This window comes from Geotrypetes seraphini, chromosome 1 (genome assembly GCF_902459505.1).
Source record: "Geotrypetes seraphini chromosome 1, aGeoSer1.1, whole genome shotgun sequence".
Taxonomy (NCBI): Eukaryota; Metazoa; Chordata; class Amphibia; order Gymnophiona; family Dermophiidae; genus Geotrypetes; species Geotrypetes seraphini.
Window position 1 is genome coordinate 124822102 of NC_047084.1, and position 26841 is coordinate 124848942.

The 26841-nt window shown below is 43.2% G+C and overlaps 1 long non-coding RNA gene across 1 annotated transcript in view; it reads right to left on the minus strand.

The window, feature by feature from the left end:
* The window catches only part of LOC117357378, a 205725-nt gene that overhangs the window by 37231 nt on the left and 141653 nt on the right, over positions 1-26841 (minus strand). Inside the window, exon 2 of the long non-coding RNA XR_004538792.1 lies at positions 10097-10141. This is a non-coding gene — a long non-coding RNA (uncharacterized LOC117357378). The remainder of the gene's footprint in view (positions 1-10096; positions 10142-26841) is intronic.

The window sequence follows — 26841 nt, forward strand, 5'->3', positions numbered from 1 at the left end:
TATTTAGAGCTTTAGGTTCTAAAACTTTAGCTAAAGATCTGATACGACAAAGTTTGTAAAAACAATTCTTGACTACGGAACTAATCTGATCGTGGTAGGAGAGCTCGTGATCCAATAATATTCCCAATATTTTGGTTTTCGTTACTCTTTGTAATGGAAAACTGTCCCAAAAATTTTTTGCTACAAGTGTAATATCTTTTTTCCATGGCAAGAACATTATTGAAGATTTAGATAGATTAAGGGATAGCATATTGTCTTTTAACCATTGGCTAGGCGTACAGGAGGTATAACCAAACGTTTTGACAGGTTGCCTAGTCGGCACTTATACGTTTTGACTTAGACCAAGTCAAAATGGGCATAAGTGCCGAAAAAGGGGCCGCTGAGCTGATGGCGGCTGGCGCGATCAGCTCAGCAGCCCAGCAACCTACCCACCCCCCAACGCAACCATCGGGGCAGGAGAACATAAGAACATAAGAAATGCCTCCGCTGGGTCAGACCTGAGGTCCATCGCGCCCAGCAGTCCGCTCACGCGGCGGCCCATCAGGTCCAGGATCTGTGCAGTAATCTTTTATCTATACCCCTCTATCCCCTTTTCCAGCAGGAAATTGTCCAATCCTTTCTTAAACCCCAGTACCGTTCGCTGCCCTATAACGTCCTCTGGAAGCGCATTCCAGGTGTCCACCACACGTTGGGTAAAGAAGAACTTCCTAGCATTCGTTTTGAATCTGTCCCCTTTCAACTTTTCCGAATGCCCTCTTGTTTTTTTATGTTCTGAAAGTTTGAAGAATCTGTCCCTCTCTACTCTCTCTATGCCCTTCATGATCTTGTAAGTCTCTATCATATCCCCTCTAAGTCTTCTCTTCTCCAGGGAAAAGAGACCCAGTTTCTCCAATCTCTCAGCGTATGAAAGGCTTTCCATCCCCTTAATCAGTCGTGTCGCTCTCCTCTGAACTCTCTCGAGTAACGCCATATCCTTCTTAAGGTATGGTGACCAATACTGGACGCAATACTCACGATGCGGACGCACAATTGCCCGGTACAGCGGCAGGATAACTTCTTTCGTTCTTGTTGTAATACTCTTCTTGATTATCCCCAGCATTTTATTCGCTTTCTTGGCGGCCGCTGCGCACTGTGCCGCCGGCTTCATTGTCATGTCCACCATTACCCCCAAGTCCCTTTCTTGGGTACTCTCATTCAATAACATCCCTCCCATCGTATAGCTGTGCCTCGGGTTTCTGATTCCCATATGCAATACTTTACATTTCTCAACATTGAACTTCAACTGCCATCTCTCTGCCCATTCCCCCAATTTGTCCAAGTCCCTTTGCAATTTTTCACAGTCCTCCTTTGTCCGAGCTCCACTAAATAGTTTGGTGTCGTCCGCAAATTTTATTATCTCACTCTTTGTTCCTGTTTCTAGATCATTTATGAATATATTAAATAGCAGCGGCCCGAGCACTGAGCCCTGCGGAACACCACTCGTGACCTTCCTCCAGTCTGAGTAGTGTCCCTTCACCCCTACCCTCTGTTTCCTACCCGCTAACCAGTTTCTGATCCATCTATGCACGGCTCCATCCACCCCATGGTTCTTCAGTTTCCGGAGTAGACGTTCATGAGGCACCTTGTCAAAGGCTTTCTGGAAATCTAGGTATATGATGTCTATGGGGTCTCCTTTGTCCATCTGTTTGTTAATTCCCTCGAAGAAGTGCAATAAGTTGGTCAGACACGATCTCCCCCTGCAGAAACCATGTTGGCTGGTTATCAGAAGTTCGTGTTTTTCAAAATGTTCATCAATTTTTTCTTTTATTAGTGCTTCCGCCATTTTCCCCGGAACAGAGGTCAGACTCACCGGTCTGTAGTTTCCCGGGTCTCCTCTTGATCCCTTTTTAAAGATGGGCGTAACGTTGGCTATCTTCCAATCCTCCGGAATCACACCTGTTTTCAGAGATAGGTTGCAAATTTGCTGTAGTAGTTCCGCTATTTCCTCCTTTAGTTCCTTCAGCACCCTTGGATGGATTCCATCCGGACCCGGGGATTTGTCAGTTTTTAGTTTTTCTATCTGTCTGCGCACATCATCAAGGCTCACTTCTATGGATGTTAACTTTTGTGCTTGATTTCCATTGAAGAATTGCTCAGGTTCCGGTATGTTGGTTGTGTCTTCGTTTGTGAATACAGATGAAAAGAACATGTTAAGTCTTTCTGCGACCTCTTTCTCTTCCTTCACCGCTCCCTTCCTGTCTCCGTCATCCAGTGGTCCCACCTCCTCCCTAGACGCTTCCCTTTAACATATCTAAAGAACGGTTTGAAATTTTGTGCTTCCCTGGCTAGTCTCTCTTCATACTCTCTTTTGGCTTTTCGAACCACACGGTGACATTCTTTTTGATACTTCCTGTGCTCTCTCCAGTTTACCTCAGTTTTGTCCCTTTTCCATTTTCTGAATGAATTTTTCTTATTGCTTATCGCTTCCTTCACTATTTTAGTTATCCACGCCGGGTCTTTTATTCGACTCTTGTTGCACCCTTTTCTGAATCTGGGGATATATAGATTTTGCGCCTCGCTCACCGTGTCCTTGAAAAAGGACCAGGTATGTTCTACCGTCTGCCATTTTTGGGAAGTGTTCCTAAGTTTCTTCTTTACCATTCCCCTCATTGCTTCGTAGTTACCCTTCCTGAAGTTAAAAGTTGTCGCTATGGTTCTCTTTCCTTTCAGTATTCCTACTTCCATCTTGAACTTGATCATATTATGATCGCTGTTTCCCAACGGTCCCACTACTTCCACTTCCTTTGCAGGTCCCCTTAGCCCATTTAGGATTAAATCCAGAGTGGCATTTCCTCTTGTCGGTTCTCTAACAAGCTGGTCCATGAAGCAATCTTGTACAGCCTCCAGAAATTCTGTCTCCCTAGCGCATCTTGAGCTTCCGAGACTCCAGTCTATCCCAGGGTAGTTGAAGTCTCCCATAATAACCGTGTTACCGCCTTTGCATTCTCGCTTCATCTCGGCTTCCATTTCTTCATCGATGTCTCCGGTTTGTCCGGGTGGATGATAGTATAGGCCTATCTTTATTTCAGGCCCTTTCCTTCCTGGTATTTTAACCCATAGTGATTCTAGCTTGTTGGTCGTCTCCGCTGTGTCCATTCTTGTCGATTGTATGCTTTCTTTTATGTATAGTGCTATTCCACCGCCTTTCTGTCCTGACCTGTCCTGGCGATAGAGCTTGTACCCCGGCAGTGCTGTATCCCATTTGCTTTCCTCATTCCACCATGTTTCAGAGATTCCAATGATGTCTATGTCCTCCGCAATGATCATGGCTTCTAATTCCCCCATTTTGTTTCTTAGGCTCCTTGCATTAGTATATATGCAATTTAGCTCCTGGAGAGATGGGTAACCTCCCCTGCTGCAATAGCGATACCACCAAGAGCTGCCAAACGCGGCACTTGGGATCGCTAAAGCGGCAGGAGAGATGACCCATCTCTCCTGCAGCAATCTACCCCTCCAATTGGGCCAGGAGAGAGCCCAAGCCCTCCTGGCCCCGCCGAGTACGATCGGGGCAAGAGGGAGCCCAAGCCCTCTTGCACCCAGCACCCCGACCTTTCCCGACTTGATGGGGCAAGAGGGAGCCCAAGCCCTCTTGCCCTGTGATCCCCAAATCCCCCCCCCCGACCGAATCCATTGAGGCAAGGAGGGAGCCCAAGCCCTTCTAGCCTGGCAATCTCCCCCCTCCCCCCACCACACGATCCGGCCAGGAGGGAGCCCAAGCCCTCCTGGCCAGAGACCCCCTCTAACCCCCACCCCCCAATAAAATACGGGCAGGAGGGATCCCAGGCCCTCCTACCCTCGATGCAACCCCCCAACGACCGCCCCCCCGAACCTCCGACCAGTCCCCCCGTTGACCCGCAACCCCCTACCGACCCCACAACCCCCCACCCCCCTTCCCCGTACCTCAAAAAATGTTGGCCGGACAGACGGGTGCCAAGCCGTGGGACCTGAATAGGCCCGGGAGCCTTAGGCTCCTCCTGTGGGTGGGGCCTTAAGCACATGGGCTGAACGTAGAGGTAGGCCATTATGGGGAAAAAAACCTCCTTTTGGACTTTTTTTTGATAATGGATGTTTTCCCTGCTTCTACTTTCAATGTTTAAGGCCTTAGGCCAAAAGGGGACTTAGATGTTTTTTTTTTTATTATGCCCCTCCACTTGTTTATTTTGTATTTTAAATATTGGCTGTAAGTATCCTTTGTTGTGAACCGCTTTGAACTTTTGGTATAGCGGTATACAAGAAATAAATTATTATTATGCGAGAGGTGATGAGAGTGTGGATAAGGGTTTTGGTAGTGTGCTTGGAGAGGGAAGGTTGGATTTTGGTAATATAGAAAAAGAAGCAGCAAGCTTCAGCAGTCTGTTGGATATGAGCGGAGAAGGAGAGAGAGGAGTCAAAGATGACCCAAAGGTTGCAAGCAGACAAGTGAGGGAGGATAAGATTGCTGTCCGCAGAAACAGAGAATGGCAGGAGGGGGAAAGTGAGTTTAGGTGGAAAGATAAGAAGCTCAGTCTTAGCCATACTCAGTTTAGGTGGAGGTGAGACATCCAGGGAGCAATCCTTTTTTAAACCCCGCTAAGCTAACTGATTTCACGACTTCCTCTGGCAATGAATTCCAGAGTTTAATTGCATGTTGTGTGAAGAAATATTTTCTCCAGTTGATTTTAAATCTATTACTTAGTAGCTTCATCGCATGAATTGAATTTGATCAGATTTTCCCCAGGTCCTATCCACTGGAATTGTAGATCCATCATTAAATTGTACAGTATAGAGAGGGTCATATGGGGGGAAGATGGAGCCTATTGGTTTGAATCTTCCATTTCAAAAAGGTTGTCAGATCTGCTGCAGATGGAAAGGTAAAGTCGATGGTATTAGTTATATGAACCAAAATTGATTATGTGCTCTAATAATGAAAATAATTTCTTGATATCAGGTCTATCATTCTCGCTCACACTCTGAATCCCATCCATGCTCCCCATTATCTGGCATCATCACTTCTTCCTTTCTCACAGCCATGTGTCACTCACTCCCCCCTCCCCCTCGCCACACTTGTAGATCAAACATCCTTGTACCCTCCCCGGACTCACTCATCTCATTTCCTCAGTGGGTCTAGTCTCTCTCTGATGATGACAACCCCCCCTCCCCCCTGTTGGTCTAGACTCTCTCTCTTTGACACACACCCAGCATCTCCTTTCTCACTGTTGCCCTCCCAAAGCAGCAGTGGTGGCTAGCCGTCAGGGTGACGGGTCAAAAGCGTGCGAGGACAAAGGTGCACCGACAACCGAGCGCAGACAACTGAGCGCAGGACTTAATCGCGTCGAAGAAAACCCGTATTTTAAAGGGCTCTGGTAGGGGGTGGGGGAAACCCCCACTCTACTTAATAAGGATCACGCTGCCTCACGCTGCCATGTTGGGGGTGTATGGGGGTATAACCCCCCCTCCACATTATACTGAAAACTTAACTTTTTCCCTAAAAAACAGGGAAAAAGTTAAGTTTCCAGTATAATGAGGCCAGCAGAGGCAGCATTTTGAACAGGCTGCTGGCGACCAGCCCCACTATGATCTTTCCTCTAATGCCCTTGAAAAGAGGAGACTGAGAGGGGACATGATCGAAACATTCAAGATAATGAAGGGAATAGACTTAGAAGATAAAGACAGATTGTTCACCCTCTCCAAGGTAGGGAGAACGAGAGGGCACTCTCTAAAGTTAAAAGGGGATCGATTCCACACAAACATAAGGAAGTTCTTCTTCACCCAGAGAGTGGTAGAAAACTGGAACGCTCTCCTGGAGGCTGTTATAAGGGAAAACACTCTTCAGGGATTCAAGACAAAGTTAGACAAGTTCCTGCTGAGCCGGAATGTACACAGATAGGGCTGGTCTCAGTTAGAGCACTGGTCTTTGACCTAGGGGCCGCCGCGGGAGTGACCTGCTGGGCACGATGGACCTCTGGTCTGACCCAACAGCGGCAATTCTTATGTTCTTATGATGCATCAATGTCAGGATGCACCACACGGTCAGCACTACTTTGTAAGGAAATTCTTCTTTACGGAAAGGGTGCTGGATGCCTGGAATGCGCTTCAGAGAGAGGTGGTGGAGATGAATCAGGATCTAGAATCAGAAAATAATAGTAAATAGTGAAGGACTAAGGCCAGTACTGGGCAGATTGCACGGTCTGTGTCTGTATAAGGCTATTTGGTTGAGGATGGGCTTAGGAGGCCGTCAATTGGCTAAGATGGTGTAGATGGGCTGAAGTGAGCTTTGACGGAGACTTCAGTAGTTGGAACCTAAGCACAGTACTGGGCAGAGCTTTGGATTCTTGCCCAGAAACAGATAAGAAGAAGAACAAAAAAATTTAAATTGAATCAAGTTAGGCAGATTGGATGGACCATTCGGGTCTTTATCTGCCGTCATCTACTATGTTACCATGTAGTACCCCCTTGGGCAGACTATGGCAGAGGAACAGCACTGAGGAGGCCAAGGGCAGTGCTAGTGAATCACTGCTGCACCAATGACCTTCTTGCATTTTTACAGGTGAAGGGTGGAGGTGGGGGGGCCTTCAGAACTCGTTGAGGAGAAGGGAAGGTCAAGGAGGCCCCCTGAAGTAGCTGATTTTAAAATGGATTGGCCTCTTTGAAGACGGGATATTGGGTTAAGTGGACCATTGGTTTGACCCAGTAAGGCTATTCTTATGTTCTTAACGACTGATGAAGATGTCAGATCACCTCCTTCCAAAAAACTGAAGCTAAATGCTGATAATTTACTTGGTGATTTGTTTTGTTACATCTGTGGAACCTGAATCTGATGAGTTGCAATTGTATTTGGCTTCCACAGATTCTTCAGATGACTTGTTAAGCTTTTGGCATCTGAAATCTGATGTCTGGCCAGAGCTTTCATCTGTTGTCAAAATTGTCCTGGCTATTCCAATTACGGAATCATCTTCTGAATGTCTGCTCTGATTAGCTGGTCAGACAATTTAGGATTGGCTGACTCAATTAAACATGGAAACAGTGGACGATTTACTGTTTCTTTATGGATTGAAAAAATGATGTATTTTATCCATATTAATGGCCTATGGACTTCTCTTTTAGGAAGTTATCTAAACCTTTTTAAACCCTGCTAAAGTAACAGGGTTCTTGACTCCTAAAGCACTTTTCCATTCTTCAGGTGGCTTCAGTACAATGTTTGCTTCTTGTATGGTAAACTACACTTGCTTCATTTATATCTCAACCAGGTACACCCTGATATTGTCTGCTTGGTAGAGGCCTAGCTATCTGATTTTGCTCTGTTTCCTCAATCACCTCCCCAAAAAGGCAGTGGTTTAAGAAATTGTCACTGCTGGGTCAGACCAGTGGTCCATCATGCCCACACGGCGGCCCTTAGATCAAAGACTAGCCTTCCCTGCTTATGTTCTGGTTCAGCAGGAACTTGTCTAACTTTGTCTTGAATCCCTGGAGGGTGTTTCCCCCTATAACAGCCTCCGGAATAGCGTTCCAGTTTTCCACCACTCTCTGGGTGAAGAAGAACTTCCTTACATTTGTACGGAATCTATCCCCTTTTAACTTTAGAGAGTGCCCTCTCATTCTCCCTACCTTGGACAGGGTGAACAACCTGTCTTTATTTACTAAGTCTATTCCCTTCATTATCTTGAATGTTTCAATCATGTCCACTCTCAGTCTCCTCTTTTCAAGGGAGAAGAGGTCCAGTTTCTCTAATCTCTCACTGTACGGCAACTCCTCCAGCCCCTTAACCATTTTAGTCACTTTTCTCTGGACTCTTTCGAGTAATATTGTGTATGGCGACCAGTGCTGGACGCAGTATTCCAGATACCCCCATGGCCTGGTACAGTGGCATGATAACCTTCTCCAATCTTTTCGTAATCCCCTTCTTAATCATTCCTAGCATTCTGTTTGCCCTTTTTGCCGGCGCCGCACATTACGCGGACGGCTTCATCGCCTTATCGATCAGTACACCCAAGTTTCTTTCCTGGGAGGTCTCTCCAAGTACTGCACCAGACATCCTGTATTCATGTATAAGATTTTTGTTACCGATATGCATCACCTTACACTTATCCACGTTAACCTCATTTGCCATGTCGCGGCCCATTTCTCGAGCGTGTGTATGTTCCATTGCAGGTCTTCTCTTATTATTCACCCAGGAGTACCACTCTCCCTCTGTTCTGGAGTTCTGCCATTTTCCTTCCCTTCTGTTGATTTCTTTCTGTTTTTCCACCTCCTTCCAGTCTCCCATTCTTCTCTTCAGGTTTTTTACAATCTTGTTGCTACTCATCCTCTCTTCCTCCCACCTCCTTATCCTCCTTAGGGATCTTACATCTCCTGTAATGACTCTACTAATTCATTGACCAATGACTTCCTGACTTTCTTGCATAATACCAATTTTGTCATACTCTTATGGACATACCCTTGACATCATTATTAAGCAGTCCACCTTCACATCTAATATCACTTGACTATTCACATATGTCCTCTTTATTTCTTGCTCCTTATCCATCTCATCTCTCAGCCATTAAGAATCTGTGGAATCTTTCCCCAGATATTTTCTTGCAACATTACAACCTATTTCCTATTTGCTTCTCTTCTTTTCCACTAGATAGAAAACCAGGTCCATACCTGGAATAATATCCTACATTCTGCCTTTCAAAGATCAGCCCCTATGCATCTTCATGGTTCCATCAAGGTCTTTGCCTTTTAAGCTGCTAAATATGCCATGCTGAGTGCTCCTGGTGCAATAATTCCAATCAAATTTCTTTAAAAATGACCCTTTCCAAGCTTTTGCAGCTCAACTTTAATTCTTTATATTTTTATTCAGTCCTGAATTACCTCTGTAACCCATAGCTTATTTTGAAGCAGCACCTGCTTTCTATAGAAGATTTTGCTCTTGGCATTGCTAAGAAGATTTTTCATTACTCCCCCGGCTTGGTTAACTATGGTTAACTTGGTTGACAAAATTGCTAGAGTTTCTCTTAATTCTTCTAACCTACCATCTGTGAACCGTGGGACTAAGGCAGTGTCATGCCTGAGACTATCCTCTGCATCCAATTTAATCCTCTCCCGTTCCTTGTTAACACATGTTTATCTACTGAGGTCTTTCCTATATCATGGAAACAGGCAGTGCTACGCTCCCACATCATGAAGGCTAAAGCAAGTCTTTCCTCCATTGGTAATGATAATCCAATTTCTAATCTTCCTTTCATGTCTACGTTTGTAGAAGCATTTGTTGCAGTGTATCTGACTGACTACCTTGATTCTATATTTAATGTAGTAGGTGCAACACTTTGGAACAACTTACCAAAATATTTACACGTAGAAACTGCTAAAGACTGGACTTAAAACATACTTTTTTGAAAGGAATTTTAATGGTTGATTTCTTTACAACAGGAGACATGGAGGTGACAGTATTTGACTTGTAGTATCAGAGCAAGCAGAACTAAATTTCTTTCTTCCTTTACTATCATTAATGGCGTTCTTCTTTTTATCTATTTTATAAGCCAGCTTTAATTTTATTATACACCAGATGTTTCCACTAAATGCAAAGTATCAAGTATAAATAAAGTTGGAAATTTGAAGAAATGGATGAGAGGGATAGGGATGGGTCTTATTTATGTACACTTCTATTTAAAGTACTTTACATTCAGTATTTCTCCCTACTCTGTCATAATCTTAACTATGGTGTCTGGGGCAGGGGAGTGTTGGTTGACTTGCCCAGGGTCACAAGGAGCTGCCCGGGAATTGGGCGCACGGCCTCATGATGCTAACCACTACGCCATTCCTCTACCTCCACCTTGCTGTGATTACAATCCAAGTGGGGACAGGCTAGATTCTGGCTTAATCTGTCTACCAAACTCACTCTCCATGGCTTAGCCAGTTACATTAAAAAGATATCGGGTTACAAAATGAATTGGGATCAATCTATGGTTCTGCTTTTTATCTCTGTACGTACAAAAGTCTCTTCTTGGGGAACTTCAATTGAAATGAGTTAGTATATTAAAATGTTTGGGCCTTCTATTGAAAGTTGGCTGGAGTTAAATAAGCAGTTGCTGCTTACCTTGGTGGATGATCTCTCTGTGCATTGGTCCCCTTTATATTTGACCTGGTGGAGGCAATAAAGATAGCGTTAACACCCAAAGTGAATTATATATTGAATATGGGGCCTATTATGTTTCTGGAGAATTTTTATAAATCTATGGAGGGTAAGATTCTTCGATTTCTATGGAAGGGGAAGCCATGGCCATCATGCGTTGCTTTTCAAAAACTCAAAATGTTAAGAGATTTCAGCAGACTTAATTTTCCAGATTTTGAACTATTTCATTCTGCTTATCCAACAGCTTCTACGGTGTATTGGTTTGCTTCGGCAGTAGATATAGAAGTACCCAAATGGCTACTGCTGGAGAGGGAGATTGCAGCTCCATTTCCTTTATGTGGTTAATTGACTGCTCAGATGAAATGGATAGTGCCACAGTCCTTGATTTTGCAGGCTATACCTCCCGTATTAAGATTTATAGCTCGTGATTTGGGGTTATTGTGGCCTGTTTATGAATATATATCCATATGGTTCACTCCGGAAATTTATTTATTTAGCCCGTCCTCCCAAAGAAGCCCAGAACAAGTTACAAGAGTACATTCACAATATAGGTCAGGACATGACAGACATGACACAATCAATAATACAATTATGACGGACATATTTTAATTGATAATGCAGCAACTCCATTACAGACATGACATAAATGATAGTTCAGCTTCTGCTTTACAGGCTTAACCATGGTTTGTAATACAGCATCTGTGTTACAGTAGATAGCACACTTAAGTTATTTTGGTCACGACGTCGTCAACTTATCCAAAACACTGCAATAAAACTTATATATAAGCAAGGGAAATATGACCACATCACCCCTCTTTTGAAAGAAGCACACTGGCTACCCATTACACATCGTATCACTTACAAAACTCATGTTGGTCTTCAAAATCAAATCTTCCCGTCAACCATCTTTTCTTGACAAACTTCTTATCCCGTTCTGCCCATCAAGGACTCTTAGATCTGCTGACCAGAATTTACTAACCATCCCTTCTATAAAGGCATTCTTCTATACTAGGAAAACTAGCTTTTCAGTAGTCGCTCCTACTCTATGGAACGCCTTGCCTTCCCAACTTCGTCAGGAAAAACTTATTGATAAATTCAAGACTAATCTGAAAACCTTCTTATTTCGAGACGCATTCTATTGCTCATGAATCTCCCATTTCCAATTCACCCAACCTCACTCCCTTCTGTTCCTTCCTTCCCCCTCCCTCTCATATTCAAAACTTTTTTTTTTCTCTCTCTCTCTCTTCTTATACACTCTTTTCACCATTAATGATGTAACTTTCCCCCTCCCTCCCTCATCAACCCCACTTTCATGTCTGTCATTGTCAATGTCTTTAATTGTTCACTTCCCCTTTTGCTCTTTTTATTTAGTTTTACAATCTACAAGCATAATTTTACTGTATTTTATCTTTTATTGTAAACCAGCTAGATGGTCGGTATATTAAAAATCAATAAACTTGAAACTTGTCACACATTTAAGTTAGGGAGAACATTTAAGTTATACTGAGAGTGGCATTTGAGTTCTGTTAGTTAGGTAGTGGAGGTCATTAAGGTGCGAATAGGAGCGTTTATGGGCTGTTTCAGTCATGAGAGAGCGACCAGGCGGTTCTTAATTGGACAGAGTGGCAGCATAGAGGGATTTGGTTTTTCAGTCAATTATTTCAGGGTAGCAATTTTAGAAGATTTATGTAATGAGTTTTACCTGGAAACTAAATTTCTTAGAAGGACAGGGTACATGATAGTGATTCGGGACTTTTGTGTGAGTCTCATAAGGCAATCAAAGAAAGCCTCCTCGGTTGATGGTAAAGTGATCTGGATTTGTTACTGTGGAAAAAGACACTGGGCTAGATGGACCGTTTGTCTGACCCAGTAGGGTTATTCCTATATCCTTATGTAGGATGAGACTGTGCTACGTTGGATTTGGCCAGAGTTTGGGTTATTTTTAGCCACTTCATAGCAAGGTCGTTTTTTCTTAAGGCCCTTCTGTTGTGATGCTCCTGGATTGCATGGAACACCTTCAGGAGGATCCGCAAGTAGCATTAAAAAGAACCTGACATTCAAAAGCAATTAACAGCTTGCCTTATTGTTGCAGAAGCCCTTATTAAACATAACTTCATAAACTTTCCGTTTGCTCTCGCATTGTCAGCACATTGTGTAAAACGGATTGGGATTGTTTTTCCTTCATCAGACATTTTCTCCGAGTCTTTGCCTGTGGGGAAAACATTGATAAATCAGTTCAACAGAAAATGAGAATGCAGCCCTGTCAACTTCCAGCCAGAACTCCCGATTAAAGACAATTAACCTTGACTCGCTCCGTTGCAAAATGCTCATTCCTAGCAGCTATAATTTTGTGATTACTCCATGGCTTCAGCTGCTCTCGGTGGACCCCACCCGCCTCGATTCTGAGATGTCTTAAATCGGGTTCTCCAGAGCCAGAGGAGGACAGTGGCAGCTGAATATACAGCTCAAACGTTGACTAGATCAATTGTTAAGAGAAATTACTGGCCAGTGTGCAGCAAACATTGATTTTTACAGTGGAAGCAGCATTTATGTACTTGCCGCGTAGTGTTACCTGTCCACACAAGCAATAATGCTTAATTATACTTGTCACAATATTTCCTAAAGAGGTTCCCGTCACCATGCCTGGAAGTACTGTGAGATCAATGAGTCCTTGTTAATGTTGTACCTTTCCCATCTCAAACTCTCCCTCTCCTTCCTTGCCAGAGTCATTTATTTCTGTGTCACCTACTAGAGAAGCTGCCAGTCCACAACATTGCTGCCCCTCAGTATCTCTCCTCTCATGTCTCTCCTTATCCACCTCCCAGAGAACTCGGTTCTCTCACTCGTAGCGTTACCCTTCTCCTCCACTGCCAATTCTAGACTTTGTTCCTTTCATCTAGCTGCCCCCTATGCCTGGAATAAATGACCTGAGTTTGTCCATCAAGCCCCTTCGCTTCCCATGTTTAAAATCAGACAGAAAACCCACCTCTTTGACATCGCCTTCAATCCATTACCCTACTCTCCACTGCCCTCCAACCCAGCCAGCAGATTAACCGTTCCCCTTAACTGTATCCATGCCATCCTGTTTGTCTGTCTTGTCTGTTTAGATTGTAAGCTCTATGGAGCAGGGGCTGTCTTCTTTGCACTACGTATGTCTGGTAGTGCTATAGAAATACTTCATAGTAGTAGTACTGTCGTGGAAGGGTACATAGTGGGGTTCTCCAGGGGTCTGTGCTGGGACCGCTGCTTTTTAACATATTTATCAATGATCTAGAGATGGGAATAACTAGTTGTTTTCCGAGTTCAGTATAAAGCAGTAGTGATTTGCCATCAATTTTCGTATTTAAGAGCAACATGACCAATTATTTAGCAAATGGATCTTTGCGTTCTGAAAACAAATGCTTATCCAAAGTATGTTGAGACCAGTAAAATGACCTTTGGCTGTTCAGGGGTTAAATTGTGGCATTCACTTGTTAGCCAATTACAAAAAGGTTGTGAAAGGGGCAGTTTCAGAAAACTACTTAAGACAGTTATTTGTAAATGCCTTTTTTAAGATAATGATCTTTTATGACTGTTGGTTGAGGAACTTGTTATGATTATTTGTATAAGCCTTGGCTTTCATTTTTATAGTTTGGTCTCTAAGGATTATTTGTTCATGTTTGTCTGATTTTGTTTTTATAGAACATTTTAAAATAAATAATGAGAAAAAGTTGTTAAATTGCAAGATGATTATGAAAAATTGCAAGAGGACCTTCTGAGACTGGAAGACTTGGAAAATGGCAGATGATGTTTCATGTGAGCAAGTGCAAAGTGATGCATGTGGGAACGAAGAACCCGAACTATAGCTATGTGATGCTGGATTCTGTGTTAGGAGTCTCTGCCCAGGAAAAGGATCTAAGTGTCATTGTTGAGGATACGTTGAAACCCTGAGCTCAAAGTGCGACGGCTGCTAAGAAAGCAAATAGAATGTTGGAAAGGAATGGAAAAGAAAGATGAAAATGTTATCATGCCCTTGCATCACTCTATGGTATGGCCACACTTTGAATACTGTGTGCAGTTCTGGTCGCCGTATCTCAAAAAAGATATAGCGGAATTAGAAAAGGTACAGAGAAGGGTGACAACAATGATAAAAAGGACAGGCCGACTTCCCTATGAGGAAAGGCTAAAGTGGCTAGAGCTCTTCAGCTTAGAGAAGAGACAGCTCAGGTGTGATATGGTAGACATCTGTAAAATACTGAATGGTGTGGAAAGGGTAGATGGGGATCGCTTGTTCATTCGTTCCAAAAATAATAGGAGTAGGTGCCATGCAATGAATCTACTTAGTAGATTAAAATCAAACTGACAAAAATATTTCTTTACAAAATGTGTAATTAAACTCTAGAATGTGGTGGAATCAGTTAGCTTAGCAGGGATTAAAAAAAGTTTGGATAAATTCCTAAAATGGAAGTCCATAGGCCATTATTAAGATGGCTTGGGGAAATCCACTGCTTATTTCTAGGAATAGCAGCAGAAAATCTGTTTTACTTCTTGGGATCTTGCCAGATACTTGAAACCTGGGTTGGCCACTGTTGGAAACAGGATCCTGGGCTTAATGGGCCTTTAGTCTGGCAATTCCTATGTTCTTATATTCTTAACTTATGAAACTAAGCTGTAATTAGACTAGAAGATTCAAAGGTGTAGACGTGATAGGACAACAATGCTCTTTAAGCCATGTGCTATTTAACATGGAGGCTGCTTTTCTTCACACACACAAGAAGAAGCAGGAGAAAGGGGGCTGCAGCAATGCACACTGGGAGCTTACTTAGCTCTCTACCGTGTACATTGTTTACATATCTTAAGCAATCTGCTTTCATGAATGTGAGGACAGAACACTCTCTGTCTGGTATCTGTAGGTATCACTATTGCTACTAAACTTAATAGTGCCACATATCCATTCAAAGTCCATAAGCAACTGGAGCTTGAAAACTTGATGATTTCCATCTTGTCTTGCTGTCTCTTGACGTGCAGACAAATTCTCTCTTGCAGCATAAAATTTGTTTTGCTACTTAAAATGTACTAGCTAGATACTTGGGACCTGGGTTGGAAACAGGACCCTGGGCTTGATGGACCTTTGGTCTGTCCCACATGGCAATTCCTATGTTCTTATGTGAAATTTATTTTTTAGTGCTGGGAGTATATGTGGGCGTGGCTAAGCTAATCAGTTAGCACATGTGCGTTTTTGTACGCTAACTGATTAATGCAGGATTAGCATTTGGGTGCTTATGACCTACAAAATAGGTGGCAGAAGGGCTTAGGTGCAAATGAGAAAATTAGCTTATGGCCATTATCGACAAAATAGAAAAAGTGGCCATAGCTTGGTAAAAAGGCCCCGAAATGTTCTCTAGTTTTATCTAACATCAAGGCTGAATCTCCTGAATTTTTCTTTACATCTTTCTCAAGTCCATCTTCTTTAGGAGTCAACGTGGACGAATTCGATTCAATAACTTGAGATTTAAGATGTTTTTGTGAAACAAAAGGAACACACAACTTGGTCATGGAGGCAACCACGGATCAGATATCATCCAGTGTTATTTCTGAGCCCTTACCAGAGGCGAGACTGATAGAAAATCTGATGTTACATCCACCTTGTCTTGCTGATGCCTGAAAAGTAGATTCAGAGGAAAGGAAAAATGACCTAAATCATTCCACAAGTGAGCTCAATCCCCCTAGGATGGAACCAAGTGCTTTACTGGATCTTATCCTATAGCTTCCATCTCACTGCAAAGCACGGATACAGAATTAGGGATCAATGGACTCAGCAAAGCCTCACTGTCCAGTGAAACCTTGGATGCTCAGAGGTGGTACGAGAACAGGGTTCATTTGAAAGTTAGTCTCTGTTCTCCAGCCCAATAGGGAGGCTCCTGCTGCCTGGATGCAGCTCTTTTCCACAAGATTTCTTCTGGGGCTATTCAAGAACCCAACAAGACAAGAAGTACAATTTCTCTCTCTCTCTCTCTCTCTCTCTCTAAAGACAGTATCATCCCTGCAGGGAAGCAAAAATAATTTAGAATCCCATAATATGTTCTGTCGGGCCTGACATTGCTCATGTGCCTACAAGAATATCTTCCAATTGATTTTAACTGACAGACTGAAAGCTGATTAGGGGTAAATCAATATTTGTATTAGGAAACTATGTTTCTGCTGGTCTGTTATCTGTTGACAGCTCTGAGGAGATTTGAAGCATCGCTGCCCCCCTCAGTCCATGGTAAAAAGGGCAGCCTGAGGACCAGCACCAAAAAGATATTTTATCAAATGCAATCTCCTAGCTTTCTTTCATCTCAGATTGTTCTAGCTGTCTTTTGCCCTCATTGTACAAAAACTGCTCTTGTCAAAATTTTCTGTGACCTCTTTCTAGCCAGATCGAAAGGCCTGTACGCTACCCTTGTCCTCCTGGACCTGTCTACTGCTTTTTGAACTATTGACTACATAATGCTCCTTAGCCCGCTGTACTGAATTGGATTTTGGGACTCTGGTTCAGGTTTAGATTCTATTTCATATACTTCAACATTTTTGAAAAGAAATCTAAGTGATGTACATTAAAAATATTTTGGGCTGAGGAAGGGAAAAGGGGAAAAAGCTAGAATTGCAGAAATAGTCAAAAGTAAACTAGACCTTCCGGCGAGAGCAGGAGCCTCAGCAACTTGTCACTGCTCCCTGCTTCATTTTCCTTCGTGTACATTGGCTGAGCTTCCCCTCGCTCTGTGGTTCATAAGATGTTAGGGCCACATGCACGTAGAGCGATGGGGATCTGGTTTATGAAGCAACAGGAAAGTGAAACGTGTCTGCTTAGGAAACAACTCAACTTAATAGGATGTTCTTGACTTTAGTATTGATATGCATCATGTCAGGCAGTAATGTTAGTTGAATACTTGGTTACTCTTTTGTTGGGGAATCTATTTGCCACCTGCCTTGAACTACAGAGGTACATATGGAGAACATCGATAGGCGATGTGTCTCTTGTGGTTGCTGGAGTGACCTACAAACCAGGGGAACTGGGTTCAGTTCCCACAGCAGCTCCTCATGACTCTGGGCAAGTCACTTAACCCCCTCAAATTGCCCCAAGTACAAAATAAGTTCCTGTAAACACAGAAAGGCTGCATATGAAACCCATCTCCTCTCCCTACAGATTTGCCCGAGGAGGTGCGAGTACCAGCAGGCAAGAAGCAGACCTGGCTGGAGGTAAATAGCTCTAGTCTGACCCCAGTGGCAGAGCTCTAAGGCAGAACCTCTGGAAGAATAAAGGAAAGTGGGAAAAGCATGCCATGTGTCTGTTCACGTGTGTGCATGCATTTGCTTTCTGGATCATTAGAAGTGGCAGGAAATCTCCACGGAAGCAATCAAATACAGGAATCCAAACTTAATCTGTTCCAAAATGTTCGAGTTCCAAGACAATTTTCCTTGGTCCCACAAACTCAGATTTTGCAATAAATTTAACAGAGGCAGCACAATGGGGCCCCCCCCCCCCCCCCCACCGGCATAGACAGCAAGATCGGCAATGGCAACTGCAAACGGTGCTCAGCCCAAAGCTTCCCTCCCAGGCAGAAACAGGAAGCTGCATCAGAGGGGAAGCTTTGGGCTGAGCAACGCTTGCAGTTTCCAAAGCAGCGTTCGGATTCCGGGGCAAAATTTAATTTTAAAAAAAGTTCAGATTCGTAAACAAAACAAAGGTCTTTATATGTTTTTATGTTACTGGAACATCTCGACCTTCCCACTTTGCTTTGCTTATTTGCTTTCTGTGTGTCTCTGATCAGCAGATCAAGTGAGAGGGGATGGCAGCTTGAAAGGGAAAATTCCCAGAAGAGGTAGTGGAGACAGAGACTGTGTCTGAATTCAAAAGGGCCTGGCATAGGCACGTGGGATCTCTTGGAGAGAGAAAGAGAGAATGGTTACTGCGGATGGGCCATTTGGCCTTGATCTGCCATCATCTTTCTATGTTTCCTTAATCAGCATGTGTACAGTTCACCCCATAGATAAGTTAGAAGGCATTCATTTCTCTTCCGCCTCCCACCATATACAGAAGTTTCATTTCCACAGCACAGAAACTGTCCCCAGATCATCTTCTCCCTTCCCGTAATCTGCCTTCGAGTGCTCCGTCCCCAAGACCTTCCCATTGGCTGGATCCTACCCAGAGTCTCTGACTAGAGCTGTCTTTCAGTGCTCCGCCCCCATTGTATTCCCATTGGCTGGATTCCTAGCACCAACTCATCTGAGTGGTTACTTGATGGCACATATGCCTATTACTGGTCAAGCAACGTAATAACATGGTTAAGTAGGCTTTAGCTTGCATGGCATACATAGCCACACATTGCCTTGAAATGAAGGCAGGAAAAGAAATAGTGGTCTCGGGTGCACAGTTACCAGATCCATGGCAGTTATCTTTCTGCACCAGCATCCCAACCTGAGTAGCCTCCCCCTGACTTATTGTTCTCCACTGTCTCAGGTACCTCCCACCTCCTAAGCTGAGCCAACTGACCAGGGCATCCCTTCTCTCCCCTGACAAAAACAAATGTCCTCATAACTAGTGGCACCCCCACATGTACTCAGCATCTCCCCAGGATGTACCTTGAGAGGCAGGAATAATGCCCTCTCACTGTTGCCTCCAGTACTGCCATATTGAAAAATGGTGCCACCTACTCCCCCACCTGGTGCATTGTGGGAGTAAACTGGGTGGAGTCAGTTGGCCTTACTGCTTATCTAGTAGATTCCACTCAACTAGCAAATCAGGAAAAATTCCCTTATAAAGCATACTGACCGTACTCATTGCATCCCATGATTCACCAGGTGTTTCTGGGGGCCACCATTTTCTAAGATTGTGGCAGTGGTAGCCAATGTAAGTGGGCATCTGTGTCTCAGCACTATCTGGATAAGTGACTGCATAACACTGGACCCAGAAAATGCTGACCAAAGTGTACGTGAATAGATTATCTTGTTATTCAGATACAACTACAACACTGACTTCGAAATCCAGATATTCTGTGGCTGCCACTAACTGGGCACTGGTCACTGAATGGTGGCTTGTATTTAAAAAACCGCTGATCACCACGGGCTCAGTATTAGCCCATAATTTAAAGAACCGGGGTTAAATAGAAAGTTCTGGCCTTTCATCTTCTCAAAGCCCGTTTTTTAGGGTGAAAACATTTCCTCTGTCACTAAGTTCTTTACTTTGCTCATGGTCATCTACAATGGCAGTAATTTATGGCTCCTTGGTTGCAGAAACATCTGGTAAAACGCCTGATCTTAGACAAACTGTCTTATTAGGCATAGTTACTATTCTCTGCCATCTGGCAGCAGTAACTTACATTATTTTCAAAGGTTTTTGCCTGTCATACCTTTTGATTAATTGTTGTTGCTGATAGAGACGTAATTTGTCGGGAGGATAATAGATACGTCAACATATCAAGCCCCCATGCCATATGTTCCCTACACTCGTGAATGCTCCTAAACCCAACAGATGACGTCCGTTTCTGATCTTGGCAGTTAATTAAGGCACTGCAATGTTAAAGCAAGGCAGTCGATATCTCCAGTTTTGGAGCTTACATAGGGTCTGAGTTACCTGCGTGTCTCTACGTCTACACCAGAAGGAATTTACCCTGGTTCATTTAGCCTTAATCCAGAGACACAAATCACTGACAGATAATATCACAGCTACTTACTGACTGCAGCTTGCAGCTGACGTTTGGGCTTAGGTGAAAGCTAGAAGTGGCAATTGATGGTACCACTCGTGTTAGCTGGGGATGAATCAAAAAGAGGAGTTCGGGCAGACCTTTAACATGTTTTTTTTAGGGTGAATGTGTCATTAATCAAGGGATGATAGGAGCTTCTTATGAACACAGCAGAGACTTAGAAAATGGACTGCAACAAGATCTCTCTACTGAAACTAGGATCCATGCTAGGAAAACACCGCACCTTGGTCACGCAAAAAACTGAAATGGAAAAACCTCAGAAAGTCAGCAATATGACAGAAACAAAGTCAAATACAAGTGAACCCCTCAACCCCCTCGGGAGTAGGTTTCTGACAGAGGAGGGTTTGAAACCAGCAGTTATATGTTTGTGCTAAGGGGTTTCTGTCTGCCACTGATCTGACTACAGGAGGATTGTATCCAGTTTATGAAAGTTACACGGCTAAGTGTGCAGAGGTGGTGGGTAACTCCATTTGCAAATCAATCACTGAGGGATGAACACCCAGACACTTGGGTGAAATGTTATGCATTTCAAGAGGTTATTCAATGAATGCAAATAGACCTTGTGGGCTCAAATGAATGTGGAGATGTGACCTGAGCGAGCTGAGTCAGAATACTAGAAGTGGATATGTACTGCCCACAAGTTCAGAAGGTAGAAGAAACGGTGGGGATAACAGAGTCAACATGCTGAAAGAGAGTCACTGGATAGAGTCATATTGTGCATTATATTCATTTGGGAGATAACTTCCTAGATTGGAAAATCTGTCACTGGCCCACACTGAGCTCTTTTAAAAGCTGGCATGCTGTGTACCAGCAGAGGTGTACCACTAGGGGCCCTTGGGAGCAGAGAGCTCTAGACAGAAGAGCAGCAGTCCTTGGGAGCAGCCAAGGGAAGAAAAATAAAGGCCTCTGGAGGCAGCCATCTAGAGAAAGCCCTGTTACTGGTGGTTGCTGAGCCCTGTTGAGGGCTGGGACCCCAGCAAGGAGCTACACAAAGCTCCTCTTGAAGAAGGAGAAGGCTACCGGAGTGCAAATCGGCACTAGTAACCCAACATAGGCACCATGCCACTGGGGTGGGATCGGCACCAGCAGTCCAACAAAGGAGAAGGCTCCCTGGAGGCTAGAGGTGGAGCACTGTAGGGAGGGCCCTCAGAGCCAAGGCATAACCACCAGGAGACTGCAACAGGGACAAGCTCACAGCACCCACCTACAACTAATAGCTTCCATGGATTGGGTGAGAACTTGGGAATGGGCGAGGGTGGATTGGAAATGGAAAGAGAGATCTAGGTACACAGCCAGGCCTACCTAGTGCCTAAGCTAAGAAGCTTGAGAGGAGTGTTGGCAGGTAGGACTAAAGGGCTCAAAGGGTTAAGACATGCTGGATTTGAACTGAGAGTTAAAAGTTCAAAAGTCTATAAAGAAAGGGTTTCAATATCTGAATAGGATACAAACGCTGTTGAATTATCTGGTTTAAGAGTGGAAGTATTGGAATTGTTAAAAGTTGATCCTGATAATTTTGTTATGGATTAGGCCTATGAACATAGTTCAAATAAAACAGTTTAATTTATTAGCCAACCTTGTTCGCAGAGGCTTTTTTGGATTTTTCCTGAGGGTAGAAAAGGGTGAACCCATCCACTAACACTTCTCTTCCCCAGGTGGAGGCTAACCGTGTGAGGGACTGACAGAAACTGCCTTCATGGGACTCCAGTCAGGTTGGGCCCCAGACACTGAGCAGCCCAGAAAGAGGTGTTACATAAAATTTCTGGAGGTACCACTGGAATCCCAAAGTTTTGGGAGTTTTTTTAAACTGGAATGTTGTGTGAGGAGATGGAGTCTGAATAAATGTTATTGCTGAGAAACTGGTACAAGGGGGAGGGAGTAGACCCACGCCAAGCATTTTTTACTTACCAGAATGCCTGTTGTGCAGGGTCTGAGAGACTTTGACATTTTGGCCCATGTAAAAGTCCCAGTGAAACTGATTTCACCCTTGGTCAGTCAATTTCCTGAACTTCCGGGTTATCAGCTGAGCTCAAAATACACTGCCGCCATCTTCATGGAGGAAGTGGTCTATGTTTTTGGCGATTTGAATCAGAGGTTTTCCTTTTTCTCATGTTTATATAGAACAGGTAGTTCATTTTCTAATTTCTGTTTATTCTGTTTATTATTAGGGACTTCACCTTGAGAAAGCTTACTAGTGAAACATGTCGGTGAATTCATGTCCCCGATTTAGACCACAAGAATTAAGCTAAGTATAAGCTAACTTAAAATATATACATCTAATTATTAAATGATATAACTATTTAAAAATCTATCTATCTAAAAATGACTTATGTATATATACAAATATTTTTGCTGAGCTGATGAAAATTGAACACCTAAAGCTTAGAGTAATGAAACTTCTTGAACTCTGAGTGGTGTTGAGGATCATATCAACTGAATAAGGGTTTATAAAGCTTATACTCCCTATTGGTTGTTACTATTATGGAATAACCCCAGTACCACGATTTGATAGAGCATATAAATAAGCATTAATTAATGAGAGAAAGCCAACATGGATTTGCCTCACCAATCTACTGCATTTCTTTGAAGGGGTGAATGAACATATGGATAAAGATGAACCGGTTGATACTGTGTATTTGGATTTTCAAAAGGCATTTCAAGTTTCAAGTTTATTAAAACATTTTTTATACCGCTTATTCCAATTTCTAGGCAGTGTACATCAATAATAAAAAGATATCTCTAAAAGAAACAAGACAAATTAGAGTTAAAATATTATACAAACCAATGTTGGATTAATAGAAATTAACAAAACACATATACTAACTGCACACAATTGGGGAAAAAGGACTGAACTACAATATTTGAAGAAAGCACACTTAAGGGTAAAACAATAGGGAAGGGTAGGGACAATAGTTGATTTAGTCCTAAAAAGGACAGTTTTATCCAAAAGCATCCTCAAATAAAAATGTTTTGAGTTTTGTTTTAAATTGCTTAACACTTGGACTCGCACCATGCAAACAAATAACTCAAACACTTAATAAAACTACTAACACTTATTGGCAGAAAATTTGGCCGCAGTTTTATTAAATCATTTCAACAAATAACATTGTACATCAACTTTTATCCCTCTCTTCCTTGGCGCCCTTCCAGTTTCCTTTCCCAACAGCTAGTCGGTCACTACCTAGCTGCTCTGCCCCCAACTCCCCATATCTTAAATGCAATTCCAATAAACCCATTTGCAAGACCTGCGGTGTCGCCCGGTCTCACATCTGTCTGTGGCGGTGCCGCACAGAGTCTACAACATTATAACTTCATTACTTATTTTCCCACATCCCTGGATGCCAGGAAGGATTCCCCTTCCCATTTCCACAAAGCTGCGACCCCCCCCCCACCCCCCCACCCCACTTTACATCCCCAGATGAACCACACCCCAACCATAAACCACAAACCAAGCTCCATGCCCCAAAGCCCCAATAATCACCCACGCCCCCTCCAAATATCAACTCAACATGACAGGGAGGGAAGGGTGGGCAACTAGCAAAATACCTCTACTACCCACTCTACTTCAAAATTATTTTCCGTCTCCCCTCAAATGCCTACCCTCCTCACACCCCACCTCCTTCAGACAAACACCAAACAATTCTCCCGCCCGATTTCCACCAATCTCCACCCTTATCGCTCCCACCAATCACTCAATATCCCCACGATTTTACAAACATTCCAATTTCCTCCACCAATCCCATCTTTCCACTTTTCCCCCACCTCACTTCCACTCTTTCGCCCAATCATCCGAAGACCCCTTCCTACCCCCCCTGCACTTTTACCTTTTCAATGTTTTGCAGGGCTCGCCAATATTATGAGCCCTCTGATAATTCAGTGGGCTTTCATTATCGACGATTCCATTTGTAAGTGATTAGGCAGCGAATTCCAAAAGGAAGGTGCTGTGACGGTGAAATTATTGGATCTCAATGTATTAATTAGTTTTAAAGATGGTACAACTAGGAGATTTTGGGATATAGAACGAAGGGATTTAGCGGGATAATAAGGAACAAGGAGGCTATCAATAAACTCTGGGAAATTAGAAAGTCATGAGACAGGAAGTCATGGATTGAGAATTGGATGAAAGACCGAAAACAGAGAGGGGTTTAAATCAGTGGTCTCCAACTCAAACCCTTTGCAGGGCCATATTTTTATTTGGAGGTACTTGGAGGGCCTCAGAAAAAAATAGTTCATGTCTTATTAAAGAAATGAGGTAAAACTCTTTATAGTTTATAAATCTTTCCTTTTGGCTAAGTCTTAATAATAATATTATAATTTATAACTAAAGAGAAACTGTTTTATTTTACTTTTGTGATTATGATATACATACCGAGGGCCTCAAAATAGTATCTGGCGGACTGCGAGTTTGAGACCACTGGTTTAAATAGTCAATATTCTCAATGGAGAAAGGTAAATAGTGGGGATCTACAAAATACCCCTCTCAGAGCTTGTAAATAAGTAATACTGCTCAAGATTTATCGGGAATGCTTATCTACCGCAAAAATCTTCAATCCTTTTGCCATAGTTAACTCTGGCCATCTTTGCCCACAGTAAGCTGAAGTATTGTTGGAGAATGTTTTCTCTGCTGCTTAATGTGTTTCCTGCTAATTCTCTTTATTATCTTTTATAAAAAATTGGTCCATAGCCCTGACGCAACTGGAAGGCGGAACGGCAGCTAGATAAATGATGGTGAAGGGACTACTGGCAGAGACGGCAGGAGCACTTATTACAACACCCTGTCCAAAGATGATTTTTATTTTTCTGTGCGTTAAGGGTATAAGAGTGAAACCATAGCGCATGTTGAGGAATTTATTCTGTTTGAGCCAGAGTGGTTGTTACATTTCACAAAGCACGGGGATCTAAGGCTCTTTCCCCTTTAACTGTGACAAAAGGATTGAAGATTTTTGCAGTAGACAAGCAATCCCAATAAATCTTGAGCAGTATTACTTATTTACAAGCTCTGAGAGGATTATTTGGTTCTTTCTCAAATGGTTAAATAGTGGGGTTCCCCAGGGGTCTGTGCTGGGACCACTGCTTTTAAACATATTTATCAATGATCTAGAGATAGAAACATAGAAGATGACAGCAGATAAGGGCCATAGCCCATCAGGTCTGCCCACTCTACTGACCCACCCCCAAGTCTACTATCCTAGGGATCCCACTCCTGGTGGCAGGTTCCCTTGGCTTAACCCTCTAAGGGATCCCACATGGGCATCCCATTTGCTCTTAAATTCTTGCACGCTGTTTGCCTCGATCACCTGCACCGGGAGCTCGTTCCAAGGATCAACCACTCTCTCGGTGAAGAAATATTTCCTGGTGTTGCCATTAAATTTCCCGCCCCTGAGTTTGAGCGGATGCCCTCTTGTGGCTGAGGGTCCTTTGAGAAAGAGAATGGGAATAACTACTGAGATAATTAAATTTGATGATGACACAAAGTTGTTCAATCGTAAGAGGACTGTGAAAAATTGTAAGAGGACCTTGGGAGATTGGGAGACTGGGCATCCAAGTAGCAGATGAAATTTAATGTGGACAAATGGAAAGTGATGCACATTAGGAAGAATAACCCAAATCATTGTTACCGGATTTTAGGGTCCACCTTGGGGGTTAGTGCCCAAGAAAAGGATCTGAGTGTCATTGTAGATAATACGCTGAAACCTTCCTCCCATGTGAGGCGGCGGCCAAAACAGCAAACAGGATGCTAGGAATTATTAAAAAACGTCCTGGTTAGGACTTGGAAAATCGACCTCACTGTGATGTTAATATTGAACAGTTTTCCAGTGCTGTAAGAGGCTTCAGGCCTAAAACAACACCAGCCCCTATTCTGCCGCTTTTTTCTACCTGCTATTCCTCTCTGGGGAACCAGAAATAACGATGCTCCTAAATCAGGCCTCATGAATAATTCATGAAGGCAGGCTTTATTTCTGTTGCCTGAAATGCTAGAGCATTTTATCAATGAATATCATATATGTTTGTGTTTTTTTATTGTTTAAAAGCTGTTGTATCACATTTCAGCTTCGTTGATCGTGCTACTTACTGCTGCAGCCTGGAAATTACTGTTCTTTTTCTGTTAATTTCTCTCATTTGTCTTCTCTCGCATTCACTAATCCTTCCTTTGGCTGAGGGTGCTCTTCATCACATCTCACCTAAATCACAGATATTCAAAAGCAGGGCTCCTTCACAGCATGGCTGCATAATGAATACACCGCTCATAATTATGGTTGGAAGAATGTTCAATTACGCATCTGTCCCGCGATGCTCCTTAAAACACAGCTAATAGGGACTTCTATCTTGTAGTGTAGATTTTAAGGGCTTGATACAGAGAGAGATGCAGAGCCAGGCTGTAACAAGATCCCCCTTATGCAGAGTTATGTAGGGCCCTCTCTCAATTAGTTTTCTTAATAAAAAAAAAAAAAATTAACAGGCAATTTTGAAAAGATTTTATGCAAGGATGGGGCCAAGATAGCAAATTAGATCGGGACTGTCTGTTAGAGCAGTGGTGGGAGGTCCTCCTGCGGGTTACTATGCTGGGTCGGACCAGTGGTCCATCTTGCATATGTTCTGTTCCAGTAGGAACTTATTCAACCTTGTCTTGAATCCCTGAAGGGTGATTTCCCCTATAACAGCCTCCGTCCTAGGATTTAAAAGCAAACTAGATGCACATCTCCTTACGAGAGGCATAGAGGGATATGGGTGACTAAAATTACATCAGGTGTACACCTGGCTGGGCCTCCGCATGTGCGGATCACTGGACTTGATGGACCGAAGGTCTGACCCGGAGATGGCGGTTCTTATGTAACTTATATGTTTACAGAAGTTTTCAAAATCTCTCCCTCAAGATGAAATCTGCACATAGAACCTCTCTTATGGATTCACATAAATCATGGCCGACCCTAGTCTCAATAGCAGACTATGGACTTTTCCTCTAAGAACCTGACCAACCCCTTTTTAAAA